Raw genomic sequence first — 13,356 nt, 5'->3', positions numbered from 1 at the left:
TACCCTTTGTTTATCTCAGAGGATTTGATTGGCTCTAGTAAAGGAGTAATCCAGCCAGTTGGTGAAGAAGCAGAGGGAAAGATGGGTGCTTGCAAGCTTGTGCATTCTTTCTCTTTCTCTTGCTATCTGTATGTATTGTAATTCTGTAATTGAAACGGAAGCAAAATGGAGTATAAACAGGAATATGGAGGTTATTCAGGCTACTTCACAGTTTTGGATATAAAATGATGGCTAGAAATGGACCATATGCGTATTGTCTTTAATCTTGGACTTAAATCTAGACCTCTGCTTTTAAGGGAAATATTTGTCCATATTATGTCTATCAATTTAAACTGGAAAAGACTAACTGCTAAAAGATAAAACAATACTATTATATCTTTCTAGCCTTTATTTCTTTTTTTCCCCTCTGATTCTTATAATCCTTATGCTATCCTGATGTGTGTGTGTGTATACATCTACATGTTGATGTACAGAGACGCAGGCACATAGGGATGCTCTGACAGACACAGAGGCACACACCAACAGACATATCCAGACTCAGGGGACACACCCAGATACAGACGTGTGCAGATACAGACAGACACACACAAGTAGGTTTTATTGGATTTAGCCGAAATTCAATAGATGAATGTCTGCAAGAGGTAAGGGTAGATTTTGGATTAGATTGTCAGTAAAAACTAGATTGTTCATGGCATACTTGGGAAAATTCACATGAAAATCTTGTGGGTCAAGGTGAGGGGAAAATATCGATAGTAAGGAGGCTACTACCTCGTCTATTACAAAATGAGAGAATTTAAGTGTGACAGCAATTATAACGTATAAAAATGAAAATAACAATGAGTGTTGTTACCAAACACAACTTATATAATGCTGTGCTTAAAATGTGTAACGTTGCTCTTTAAGAGTTAGCCATGGCTGTTTTAATTATTAAGTTGACACATTGAATTACATCAATTGTTCCGTTTTTGGCTATGCTTTCATTTTTAACTTTACTGTTTTATTAGGGCATCCCTTTTATTTCTCTATTTAAATAACATTCTTTTAATTTTTTTCTTCATTAAAGAACTTTAAAGATTTTTTTCCTTAGGAGTGGCTTGGAGGGTGGTGAATGTGGAGTAGTAAAATATTTGATTGTCTTTTATGAAAACCATGGTTCTTAAGAAAAGACTAGCTGGAACACTATTGTAATACTTGATTTTGCCTCAAGATGGTAATATTACCAGTGATTTAAATCACAAAATAGTCTTGCAACTAATATATCTAGCTGACTTTCACTCAGCACTTCTTTCTTTCTAATTCTGTCTTAGAGGTTAGAATAATTGAAATAATTCCATTTAAACAAGACAGTTTTTCTTCTTCTTCTTTTCTGCATCATTCATGATGAAGTGAAGAGGAAGCACATGTATCCTGTAAAACTGCGTTATAGGCCTTTTTCCTATCCCTCTTCATTTCTAGGTTCTCTGCAATAAGATTCTTGAAGTAAACAGCCTCATAAAATTGAAGTACTTTTTAATTATATCATCTTGTTGTATGCTTCTAAAAGCCTGATTAAGATAGCCTAAACATACGCTACAACCTTTCTATCTCTTGATAACAAGTTCAAATTAAATCTACAGTGGAATAAGTCCTTTGCCTTTGTCTTCTCCACTGTTAAAATTTGTTTGCCCTGTTGTATTTTCTTTGACTCTATTATCCATTTGTTTAGTCATTTGCCATATCTTCAGTTGTCAACTTTTTTTTTTTTTTTGGTCTCAGGACCTCTTTACACTTAAAAATTGAGAATCTCAAAGTGCTTCCTTTTATGTGGGTTGTTAGTATCTATTTACCATATTAGAAATTAAAGCTGAGAAATTTTTAAAATGTTGATTTATTAATTTTAAAAATGATTGTATGTTAATATATATTAAAAATAACTCTTTTCCAGAATAAAAAAATATTTAGTGAGAAGACTGGTATTGTTGTACTTTTCTGCAATTCTTGTTAATGTCTGGCTTAATACAAGACAGCTGGATTCTCATATCTATTTCTAAATTTAATCTGTTGTGATATGTAGTTTTGGCAGGAGAAAATCTAATCTTCCACAGATAGATAATTGGAAAAGGAAGAGTGTTTTAATAGCTTTTTCAGGTAATTTGGTACTATGCTAAAACTCAACACGTGGTAGTTTCTGAGAGGTTAGCTGCAAAGTGTAATCTGAAACCATATCAATGGACTTTTTGTGATGTTAAAGTTCACTGGTATATCTTGCATTTTGAATGACTGTCTAACCCCTGTGTAATTTTGTAACATACGTGGGTGACGTGGAAAATATTGGTTCACTGAGTTATACATTTGACACATTGTTCATTGTACAGGATAAAAAATCATATTAATATCTCCACATATCTCACAGAAAAGTGTTTAAGTATTGGAAAGCGATGAAGCTTACTGTAGTGGATATAGTTTTCAAAATTCTAATTTTTGCTTGAAAGCTTGAATTTTATCATTGCCAAACAAATACTGTCAGTTTGTTTTCCTTGAGGTGATGGGCACACTTAGTTCATTTTCAAAAGATTGCCAAATACCCAAGTCTGATGAACCATAGTTTCTGTCAGTTTTTCTTTCAGGTAAAATAGTGTTTCTTTTTTTTTTTTTTTTTTTTTTTGCGGTACGCGGACCTCTCACTGTTGTGGCCTCTCCCGTTGCGGAGCACAGGCTCCGGATGCGCAGGCTCAGCGGCCATGGCTCACGGGCCCAGCCGCTCCGCGGCATGTGGGATCTTCCCGGACTGGGGCACGAACCCGCGTCCCCTGCATCGGCAGGCGGACTCTCAACCACTGCGCCACCAGGGAAGCCCTAAAATAGTGTTTCTTGAAAAAAGAAATTAGCTAGGTCAGCTCCCAACTTAAACAATAGCACCATTGGATTTCCTCATACTTCCCTGTACTTCTGTATGCTACAGAAATGCTTTATATGTTCTTCCTATTTCCTCACACAGAATATTCAAAGCAAGTATACTTGAGGGTTGAAATATAGTAAAAATAATTCTTTATGGTTACATTAAGGAATTTCTTAAGTGAAACAGTTCTGTTGTTGCTGGTTTTATTTATTTTTAAACTGTGAGTAAATAGCAATGGAGAATAAATACAATGAGCACTAGTAAGGTTTGGTGCTTACAAGCTTAATTCATGTGAAGGTGCCTTCAGTTTTATTTATCACGGCTTTGTGCTATCAGTGCAAATGTCAGCACCACCCCCCCGCCTTAAAATATTTAGTGAAAAATTAAAAAGGCATATATTGTTTTGATATTATAAAAATAGTTTTGACCTTATGAACACCCTGAAAGTATCTTAGGGACCCCCAGGGGTTTGTACACTAAACTTTGAGAACTGCTGTTCTATTCTTATATTCTATTATATATAATTTATAATCCACTTTTAAAAAATACTTAATTTTTTAGAACATCTTTAGGTTCACAGCAAATTTGAGAGAGGGTACAGAGATTTCCCATATACTCCTTGCTCCCACTCATGCATAGCCTCTCCAGTTAACATACCCCACCAGAGTGGTACATTTGTTACAGTTGATGAACCTGCATTGACACATCGTAAACACCCAAAGTCCATAGTTTACATTGTCACTTTTGGTGTTGTACATTCTGTGGGGTTGGGCAAGTTTATAATGACTTGACTCCATTGTAATAGTTTCATACAGAGTATTTCCATTGCCCAAAATACCTTCTGTGCTTCTCTGCATCTGTTCCCCTCACACCAATCCCTGGCAACCACTGATCTTTTTACTGTCTCCATAGTTTTGCCTTTTCTAGAATGTCATGTAGTTGTAACACTATAGTATACAGCCTTTTCAGGTTGGCTTCTTTCAGTTAGTAATATGATTTTTTAAAAAATAAATTTATTTATATTTGGCTGCGTTGGATCTTCGTTGCTGCACCCGGGTTTTCTCTAATTGCGGTGAGCGGGGGCTACTCTTCGTTGCGGTGCACGGGCTTCTCATTGCGGTGGCTTCTCCCGCTTCAGAGCACAGGCTCTAGGCACACAGGCTTCAGCAGTTGTGGCATGGTGGGCTCAGCAATTGTGGCTTGTGGGCTCCAGGGCGCAGACTCAGTAGTTCTGGCGCACGGGCCCAGTTGCTCCGTGGCATGTGGGATCCTCCCGGACCAGGGCTTGAACTTGTGTCCCCTGCATTGGCAGACGGATTCTTAACCATTGTGCCACCAGGGAAGTTCAGTAATATGATTTTAAGTTTCTTCCATGTCTTTTCATGGCTTGATAGCTCCTTTCTTTTCAGCACTGAATAATATTCCATTGTCCGGAGGTACCACAGTTTATATATCCATTCACCTACTGAGGGATGACATCTTGGTTGCTCTCAGGTTTTGGCAATTATGAATAAAAGTGCTGTAAACATTTGTGTGCAGGTTTTTGTGAAGAAATAAGTTTTCAGCTCCTTTGGGCAAATACCAAGAAGTGTGATTGCTGGATCATATGGTAAGAGTATGTTTAGCTTGGTAAGAAACTGTCAAACTGTCTTCCAAAGTGGCTGAACCATTTTACATTCCCCAGCAATGAATGAGAGTCTGTTGCTCCGCATACTTGCCAGCATATTGCCGTTATCAGTGTTCTGAATTTTGTCCATTCCAATAGGGGTGTAGCGGTATCTCGTTTTAATTTACATTTCCCCAATGACATATGATATGGAGCATCTTTTATATTTTTCATATGCTTATTTGCCATATATATATCTTCTTTGGTGAAGTGTCTATTTAGGTCTTTGGCCCATTTTTTAATTGGTTTGTTTGCTTATTGTTAAGTTTTGAGAGTTCTTTGTGTTTTTTTTTTTTTTAGTAAATTTGCCTTTTATTTATCTTTTTTTTTTACTTTTTTTTTTAACATCTTTATTGGAGTATAATTGCTTTACAATGGTGTGTTAGTCTCTGCTGTAGAACAAAGTGAATCAGCTATACGAACACATATATCCCAATATATCCTCCTTCTTGAGTCTCCCTCCCACCCTCTCTATCCCACTCCTCTAGGTGGACACAAAGCACCGAGCTGATCCCCCTGTGCTATGCGGCTGCTTCCCCCTGGCTATCTGTTTTATATCTGGTAGTGTATATATGTCCATGCCACTCTCTCACTTCGTCCCAGCTTACCCTTCCCCCTCCCCGTGTCCTCAAGTCCATTCTCTACGTCTGCATCTTTATTCCTGTCCTGCCCCTAGGTTCTTCAGAACCATTTTTTTTTAGATTCCGTATATATGTGTTAGCATATGGTATTTGTTTTTCTCTTTCTGACTTACTTCACTCTGTGTGACAGACTCTGTGTCCATCCACCTCACAACAAATAACTGTTTAATTTCTTTTGATGGCTGAGTAACATTCCATTGTATATATGTGCCACATCTTCTTCGTCCATTCGTCTGTCGATGGACACGTAGGTTGCTTTCATGTGCTGGATATTGTAAATAGTGCTGCAATGAACATTGTGGTACATGACTCTTTTTGAATTATGGTTTTCTTAGGGTATATGCCCAGTAGTGGGATTGCAGGGTCATATGGTAGTTCTATTTTTAGGTTTTAAGGAACCTCCATACTGTTCTCTATAGTGGCTGTATCAAGTTACATTCCCACCAACAGTGCAAGAGGGTTCCCTTTTCTCCACACCTTCTCCAGCATTTCTTGTTTGTAGATTTTTTGATGGTGGCCATTCGGACCAGTGTGAGGTGATACCTCATTGTAGTTTTGATTTGTATTTCTCTAATGATTAATGATGTTGAGCATCCTTTTATGTGTTTATTGGCAATCTGTATGTCTTTGTTGGAGAAATGTCGATTTAGGTCTTCTGCCCATTTTTGAATTGGGTTGTTTTTGATATTGAGCTGCATGAGCTGCTTGTATATTTTGGAGATTAATCCTTCGTCAGTTGCTTTGTTTGCAAATATTTTCTCCCATTCTGAGGCTTGTCTTTTCATCTTGTTTATGGTTCCCTTGCTGTGCAAAAGCTTTTAAGTTTCATTAGGTCCCATTGCTTATTTTTGTTTTTATTTCCATTTCTCTAGCAGGTGGGTCAAAAAGGATCTTGCTGTGATTTATGTCATAGGTTGTTCTGCCTATGTTTTTCTTTAAGAATTTTATAGTGTCTGGCTGTACATATAGGTCTTTAATCCATTTTGAGTTTATTTTTGTGTATGGTGTTAGGAAGTGTTCTAATTTCATTCTTTTACATGTAGCTGTCCAGTTTTCCCAGCACCACTTATTGAAGAGGCTGTCTTTTCTCCATTGTATATTCTTGCCTCCTTTATCAAAGATAAGGTGACCATATGTGCATGGGTTTATCTCTGGGCTTTCTATCCTGTTCCGTGGATCGATATTTCTCTTTTTGTGCCAGCACCATACTGTCTTGATTATTGTAGCTTTGTAGTATAGTCTGAAGTCCAGGAGCCTAATCCCTCCAGCTCCATTTTTCTTTCTCATGATTGCTTTGGCTATTCGGGGTCTTTTGTGTTTCCATACAAATTGTAAAATTTTTTGTTCTACCTCTGTGAAAAATGCCATTGGTAATTTGATAGGGATTGCATTGAATCTGCAGATTGCTTTGAGTAGGATAGTCATTTTCACAATGTTGATTCTTCCAATTCAGGAGCATGGTATACGTCTCCATCTGCTTGTGTCATCTTTAATTTCTTTCATCAGTGTCTTATAGTTTTCTGCATACAGGTCTTTTGTTTTCTTAGGTAGGTTTATTCCTAGATATTTTATTCTTTTTGTTGCAGTGGTAAATGGGAGTGTTTCCTTAATTTCCCTTTCAGATTTTTCATCATTAGTGTATAGGAATGCAAGAGATTTCTGTGCATTAATTTTGTATCCTGCTACTTTACCAAATTCATTGATTAGCTCTAGTAGTTTTCTGGTAGCATCTTTAGGATTCTCTATGTATAGTATCATGTCATCTGCAAACAGTGACAGTTTAACAACTTCTTTTCTATTTGGATTCCTTTTACTTCTTTTTCTTCTCTGATTGCTGTGGCTGAAACATCCAAAACTAAGTTGAATGATAGTGGTGAGAGTGGGCAACCTTGTCTTGTTCCTTATCTTAGTGGAAATGGTTTCAGTTTTTCCCCATTGAGAATGATGTTGGCTGCAGGTTTGTCATATATGGCCTTTATTATGTTGAGGTAAGTTCCCTCTGTGCCTACTTTCTGGAGAGGTTTTATCATAAATTGGTGTTGAATTTTGTAAAACGCTTTTTCTGCATCTATTGAGATGATCATATGGGTTTTCTCCTTCAGTTTGTTAATATGGTGTATCACATTGATTGATTTGTGTATATTGAAGAATCCTTGCATTCCTGGGATAAACCCCACTTAATCATGGTGTATGATCTGTTTAAAGTGCTGTTGGATACTGTTTGCTAGTATTTTGTTGAGGATTTTTGCATCTGTGTTCATCAGTGTTACTGGCCTGTAGTTTTCTTTGTGACAGCTTTGTCTGGTTTTGGTATCAGGGTGATGGTGGCCTCATAGAATGAGTTTGAGAGTGTTCCTCCCTCTGCTATATTTTGGAAGAGTTTGAGAACGATAGGTGTTAGCCCCTCTCTAAAGGTTTGATAACATTCGCCTGTGAAGCCATCTGGTCCTGGGCTTTTGTTTGTTGAAAGATTTTTAATCACAATTTCAATTTCATTGCTTGTGATTGGTCTGTTTATATTTTCTGTTTCTTCCTGGTTCTGTCTTGGAAGGTTTTGCTTTTCTAAGAATTTGTCCATTTCTTCCAGGTTGTCCATTTTATTGGCATACAGTTGATTGTAGTAATCTCTCATGATCCTTTATATTTCTGCAGTGTCTGTTGTAACTTCTTGTTCATTTCTGATTTTATTGATTTGAGTCTTCTCCATTTTTTTCTTGATGAGTCTGGATAATGGTTTATCAATTTTGTTTATCTTCTCAAAGAACCAGCTTTTAGTTTTATTGATCTTTGCTATCGTTTCCTTCATTTCTTTTTCATTTATTTCTGATCTGATCTTTATGATTTCTTTCCTTCTGCTAACTTTGGGGTTTTTTGTTCTTTTTTGTCTAATTGCTTTAGGTGCAAGGTTAGATTGTTTATTTAAGATGTTTCCTGTTTCTTAAGGTAAGATTGTATCGCTATAAACTTCCCTCTTAGAACTGCTTTTGCTGCATCCCGTAGGTTTTGGGTCATCGTGTCTCCATTGTCATTTGTTTCTAGGTAGTTTTTGATTTCCTCTTTGATTTCTTCAGTGATCACTTTGTTATTAAGTAATGTATTGTTTAGCCTCCATGTGTTTGTAGTTTTTACAAATCTTTTCCTGTAATTGATATCTAGTCTCATTGCATTGTGGTCGGAAAAGATACTTGATACTATTTCAATTTTCTTAAATTTACCAAGGGTTGATTTGTGACCCAAGATATGATCTATCCTGGAGAATGTTCCATGAGCACTTGAGAAGAAAGTGTGTTCTGTCGTTTTTGGATGGATTCTCCTATAATTATCAGTTAAGTCCATCTTGTTTAATATGTCATTTAAAGCTTCTCTTTCCTTATTTATTTTCATTTTGGATGATCTGTCCATTGGTGTAAGTGAGATGTTAAAGTCCCCCACTATTACTGTGTTACTGTCGATTTCCTCTTTTAGAGCTGTTAGCAGTTGCCTTATGTGTTGAGGTGCTCCTATGTTTGATGCCTGTATATTTATAATTGTTATATCTTCTTCTTGGATTGATCCTTTGATCATTATGTAGTGTCCTTCCTTGTCTCTTGTAACATTCTTTATTTTAAAGTCTATTTTATCTGAGTATTGCTACTCGAGCTTTCTTCTGATTTCCATTTGCATGGAATATCTTTTTCCATCCCCTCACTTTCAGTCTGTATGTGTCCCTAGGTCTGAAGTAGGTCTCTTGTAGACAGCATATGTACGGGTCTTGTTTTTGTATCCATTCAGCCAGTCTGTGTCTTTTGGTTGGAGCATTTAATCCATTTACATTTAAGGTAACTCTTGATATGTATGTTCCTATTACCATTTTCTTAGTTTTTTGGGGTTTGTTATTTTAAGTCCTTTCCTCCTCTTGTGTTTCTTGCCTAGAGAAGTTCCTTTAGCATTTGTTGTAAAGGTGGCTTTGTGGTGCTGGATTTTGTTAGCTTTTGCTTCTCTGTAAAGATTTTAATTTCTCCATCGAATTTGAATGAGATCCTTGCTGGGTAGAGTAATCTTGGTTGTAGGTTTTTCCCTTTCATCACTTAAATATGTCCTGCCACTCCCTCCTGGCTTGCAGTTTCTGCTGAAAGATCAGCTGTTAACCTTATGGGGATTCCCTTGTATGTTATTTGTTGTTCTTCCCTTGCTGCTTTTAATATTTTTTCTTTGTATTTAACTTTTGATAGTTCGATTAGTATGTGTCTTGGCATGTTTCTCCTTGGATTTATCCTGCTTGGAACTGTCTGTGCTTCCTGGGCTTGATTGACTATTTCTTTTCCCATATTAGGGAAGTTTTCAACTGTATTCTCTTGAAATATTTTCTCAGCCCCTTTCTTTTTCTCTTCTTCTTCTGGGACACCTATAATTTAAATGTTGATGTGTTTAATGTTGTCCCAGAGGTCTCTGAGACTGTTCTCAATTCTGTTCATTCTTTTTTGTTTATTCTGCTCTGAGGTAATTATTTCCACTATTTGATCTTCCAGGTCACTCGTCCATTCTTCTGCCTCAGTTATTCTGCTATTGATTCCTTCTAGAGAATTTTAAATTTCATTTATTGTGTTGTTCATCATTGTTTGTTTGCTCTTTAGTTCTTCTAGGTCCTTGTTAAATGTTTCTTACATTTTCTCCATTCTGTTTCCAAGATTTTGGATCATCTTTACTATCATTACTCTGAATTCTTTTTCAGGTGGACTGCCTATTTCCTCTTCATTTGTTTGGTCTGGTGGGTTTTTACCTTGCTCCTTCATCTGCTGTATATTTCTCTGTCTTCCCGTCTTGCCTAACTTAGTGTGTTTGGGGTCTCCAGCCTGCAGGTTCGTAGTTCCCATTGTTTTTGGTGTCTGCCTCCAGTGGGTAAGGTTGGTTCAGTGGGTTGTGTCGGCTTCCTGGTGGAGGGGACTGGTGCCTGTGTTCTGGTGGATGAGGCTGGATCTTGTCTTTCTGGTGGTCAGGACCGCGTCTGGTGTGTGTTTTGGGGATGTTTGTGAACTCAATATGATTTTAGGCAGCCTCTATTCTAATGGGTGGGGTTGTGTTCCTGTCTTGCTAGTTGTTTGGCGTGGGTTGTCTAGTACTGGAGCTTGCTGGTCGTTGAGTGGAGCTGGGTGTAAGCATTGAGACGGAGGTCTCTGGGAGAGCTCTTGCCGATTGATATTATATTGATATCTTGCCGGGATATCTGTGGTGGTCCAGTGTCCTGAACTCGGCTCTCTCACTTCAGAGACTCAGGCCTGACCCCTTGCCAGAGCACCAAGACCCTGTGAGCCACATGGCTCTTTTGGGAAGTCTGAGGTCTTCTGCCAGCATTCAGTAGGTATTCTGTAGTATTTGTTCCACATGTAGATGTATTTTTCCGAGATCAAACGAGATCAGGCGTGTTCAGGATGGTATGGCGGTAGACTGTAGATGTATTTTTGATGTATTTGTGGGGAGGAAAGTGATCTCCATGTCTTACTCCTCCACCACCTTGAAGGTCCTCCGTCTCTTTTTTTATTTTGGATAACAGTCCCTTATCAGGTATGTCTTTTGCAAATATTTTCTCCCAAACTGTGGCTTGTCTCCTCATTCTCCTTACATTGTCTTTTGCAAAGCAGTTTTTAATTTTAATGAAGTCCAGCTTATCAGTTCTGTCTTTCATGGATTGTTCCTTCAGTGTTGTATTAAAAAAGTCATTGCTATGCTCAAGTCATGTAGATTTTCTCATATGTTATTTTCCAGGAGTTTTACAGTTTTGCATTTTACATTTAGCTCTGTGATCCATTTTGAGTTAACTTTTGTGACGCGTGTAAGATCTGTATCTAGGTTCATTTTTTTTTTTGCACTGGATGTTCAGTTGTTCCAGCACTATTTGTTGAAGAGCCTGTCTTTGCTCCACCGTATAGCTTATGCTCCTTTGTCAAAGATCAGTTGATTATATTTATGGGGATCTATTTCTTGGCTGTCTGTTCTGTTCCACTGATCTATTTGTCTATTTTTTTTGCCATCTATTTGTGTACACTGTCTTGATTACTGTAGCTTTACAGTAAGTCTTGAAGTTGGGTAGTGATAGTAGTTCATCATTTTCTCCTTGAATATCATATTGGCTGTTCTGGGTCTTTTGCTTATAATCCACTTTTCTTTTTTTTTCTTTTTTTTTTGCGGTACGCGGGCCTCTCACCACTGTGGCCCCTCCTGCTGTGGAGCACAAGCTCCGGACGCACAGGTCCAGCAGCCATGGCCCACAGGCCCAGCCACCCCGCGGCACGTGGGATCCTCCCGGACCGGGGCACGAACCCGCATCCCCTGCATCGGCAGGCGGACTCCCAACCGCTGCACCACCAGGGAAGCCCTATAATCCACTTTTGAGAGAGAAATGGGATTCTGTTAATAATAACCTCAGGATTTCCCTGGTGGTACAGTGGTTGAGAATCTGTCTGCCAATGCATGGGACACGGGTTTGATCCTTGGTCTGAGAAGATCCCACATGCCGTGGAGCAACTAAGCCCGTGCGCCACAACTACTGAGCCTGCACTCTAGAGCCCGCATGCCACAACTACCGAAGCCCATGTGCCTAGAGCCCGAGCTCCGCAACAAGAGAAGCCACCGCAGTGAGAAGCCCGCACACTGCAACGAAGAGTAGCCCCCACTTGCCGCAACTAGAGGAAGCCCGCGCGCAACAACAAAGACCCAAGGCAGTCATAAATAAATAAATAAATAGTAATAATAATAATAACCTCAGAATAACAGGTGTAAACTAGGACTGTCCTGAGCACACTGGGACAGGTAGTCACTTTGTCTATAATTGCCTTATTTCTAGGGCAATTCAAATCATCTTCTGCTCTTTGGTCTTCATGTCACATAGTCTTTTTGATGAAGCCATCAGTCATTGTGGGAGGAAGACAGGGAAGAACCAGGAACATTGAGAGGTTTGTTAGCTTTCATCTTTGAGCATTAAAACTCCTAAACTTCAGGTACAAACTGTATGTCCTGTTGTTCTTGAATGTGGATCTGTTAAAATATTCAGCAATGTTGTTGTTTCTTGAGGTGGTTTGAGTTAGAATATTCAGTTTGGTCATCAGGAGACAGTCATATACTAAAGAGTAGTCACAAAAGAGAAATTTACCAGTTTTTGCACCTCTTGAATAATGTGACTTGGATATTAAAATTTGGTATGGTTCAAAGAGGGACCAAATATTGTTAAATGATTAACTGCCTTAATGTATCAAAGACTTTTTGGTGTGTAGGGAAAAATACACTTATAAATGTGAATGTTGTTGTGCTATACTATTTTTTCTGCAAAACTCCTTAAATTATATTTGTCGGATTAAATTCTTCCTTTATTCTAAAGCTTATTGTTTATGAAATTTACTATTTCTAGAATATATACATGAAGACCAAAATTCTGACACTTTAAGTAAAAACATGTATTCAGTTAAAACTTAATTGGTTATTGACACTATCTTGAGTATTTTAAAAAGTATGTTTCAGGCACATATAATGGTGTAGGTAATTAGTGAATGTATATGAATGATGAATATAACTTGTGAATTTAGTATCAGAATTAAGTAGAAGCTACATGAAACTTTAAAATTTTGTTAGTTCAATTTTGTGATGGCTCTAAAGAAACTCTTAAAACTCTTTTAGCTCTGTTTGATTTGTATGAGTAGAGAGAATTATCCTTTGGGATTTATTGCTGAGTATTTAACAGGGGAGAATCGTTGCTATTTTTCCTCAAGAAATTCATTTAATTGCTTCAGACAGTATGTTAACAGATTTTTGTTTCCTCTCAGGCTATGGCTTATGCTGTACCAGCCTAAGCTTTTCTCACTTCAGCTAATTAAGACTAATACCATTGTGTTCCTGCCACTCCAGTTCTAATTTAGCCTTTCCAAAAAGAATGCTGGTTAAGAAGTAAAGCTATAGATGACAGAGGATAAAAATAATTTTGTACTTCATTAACCATCAGTCTTTGTAGCTTCACTCCTGTTGTCTTAATGTGAGAAGAATCGTTAGTTAAAAAAAATTTGCTCTTCTGAGCTGTTTGTGGTATATCATGGAGCCATGCTAGTGTCAGAAATGGGTCTTTAGGACAGTTCTTAATATAATATGTGAAAAAATACCATAAAAAATATTACATTCAGTAAATACGTGCTGCATAAACATGCTAA

At 37.7% G+C, this 13,356-nt stretch overlaps 1 protein-coding gene across 1 annotated transcript in view; it reads left to right on the top strand.

Moving 5' to 3' along the window:
- STON1 (stonin 1) overlaps positions 1–13,356 on the top strand; it is a 129,525-nt gene that overhangs the window by 73,028 nt on the left and 43,141 nt on the right. The gene's annotated exons all lie outside the window — the stretch shown is intronic.

The sequence above is a fragment of the Aethalodelphis obliquidens genome, unplaced genomic scaffold, assembly GCF_003676395.1.
Source record: "Aethalodelphis obliquidens isolate GAN/ISIS:26980383/991018 unplaced genomic scaffold, ASM367639v1 scaffold12, whole genome shotgun sequence".
NCBI lineage: Eukaryota > Metazoa > Chordata > Mammalia > Artiodactyla > Delphinidae > Aethalodelphis > Aethalodelphis obliquidens.
Note: the sequence above shows the minus strand (reverse complement) of the source record. Positions and strands in the feature narration are given on the sequence as shown.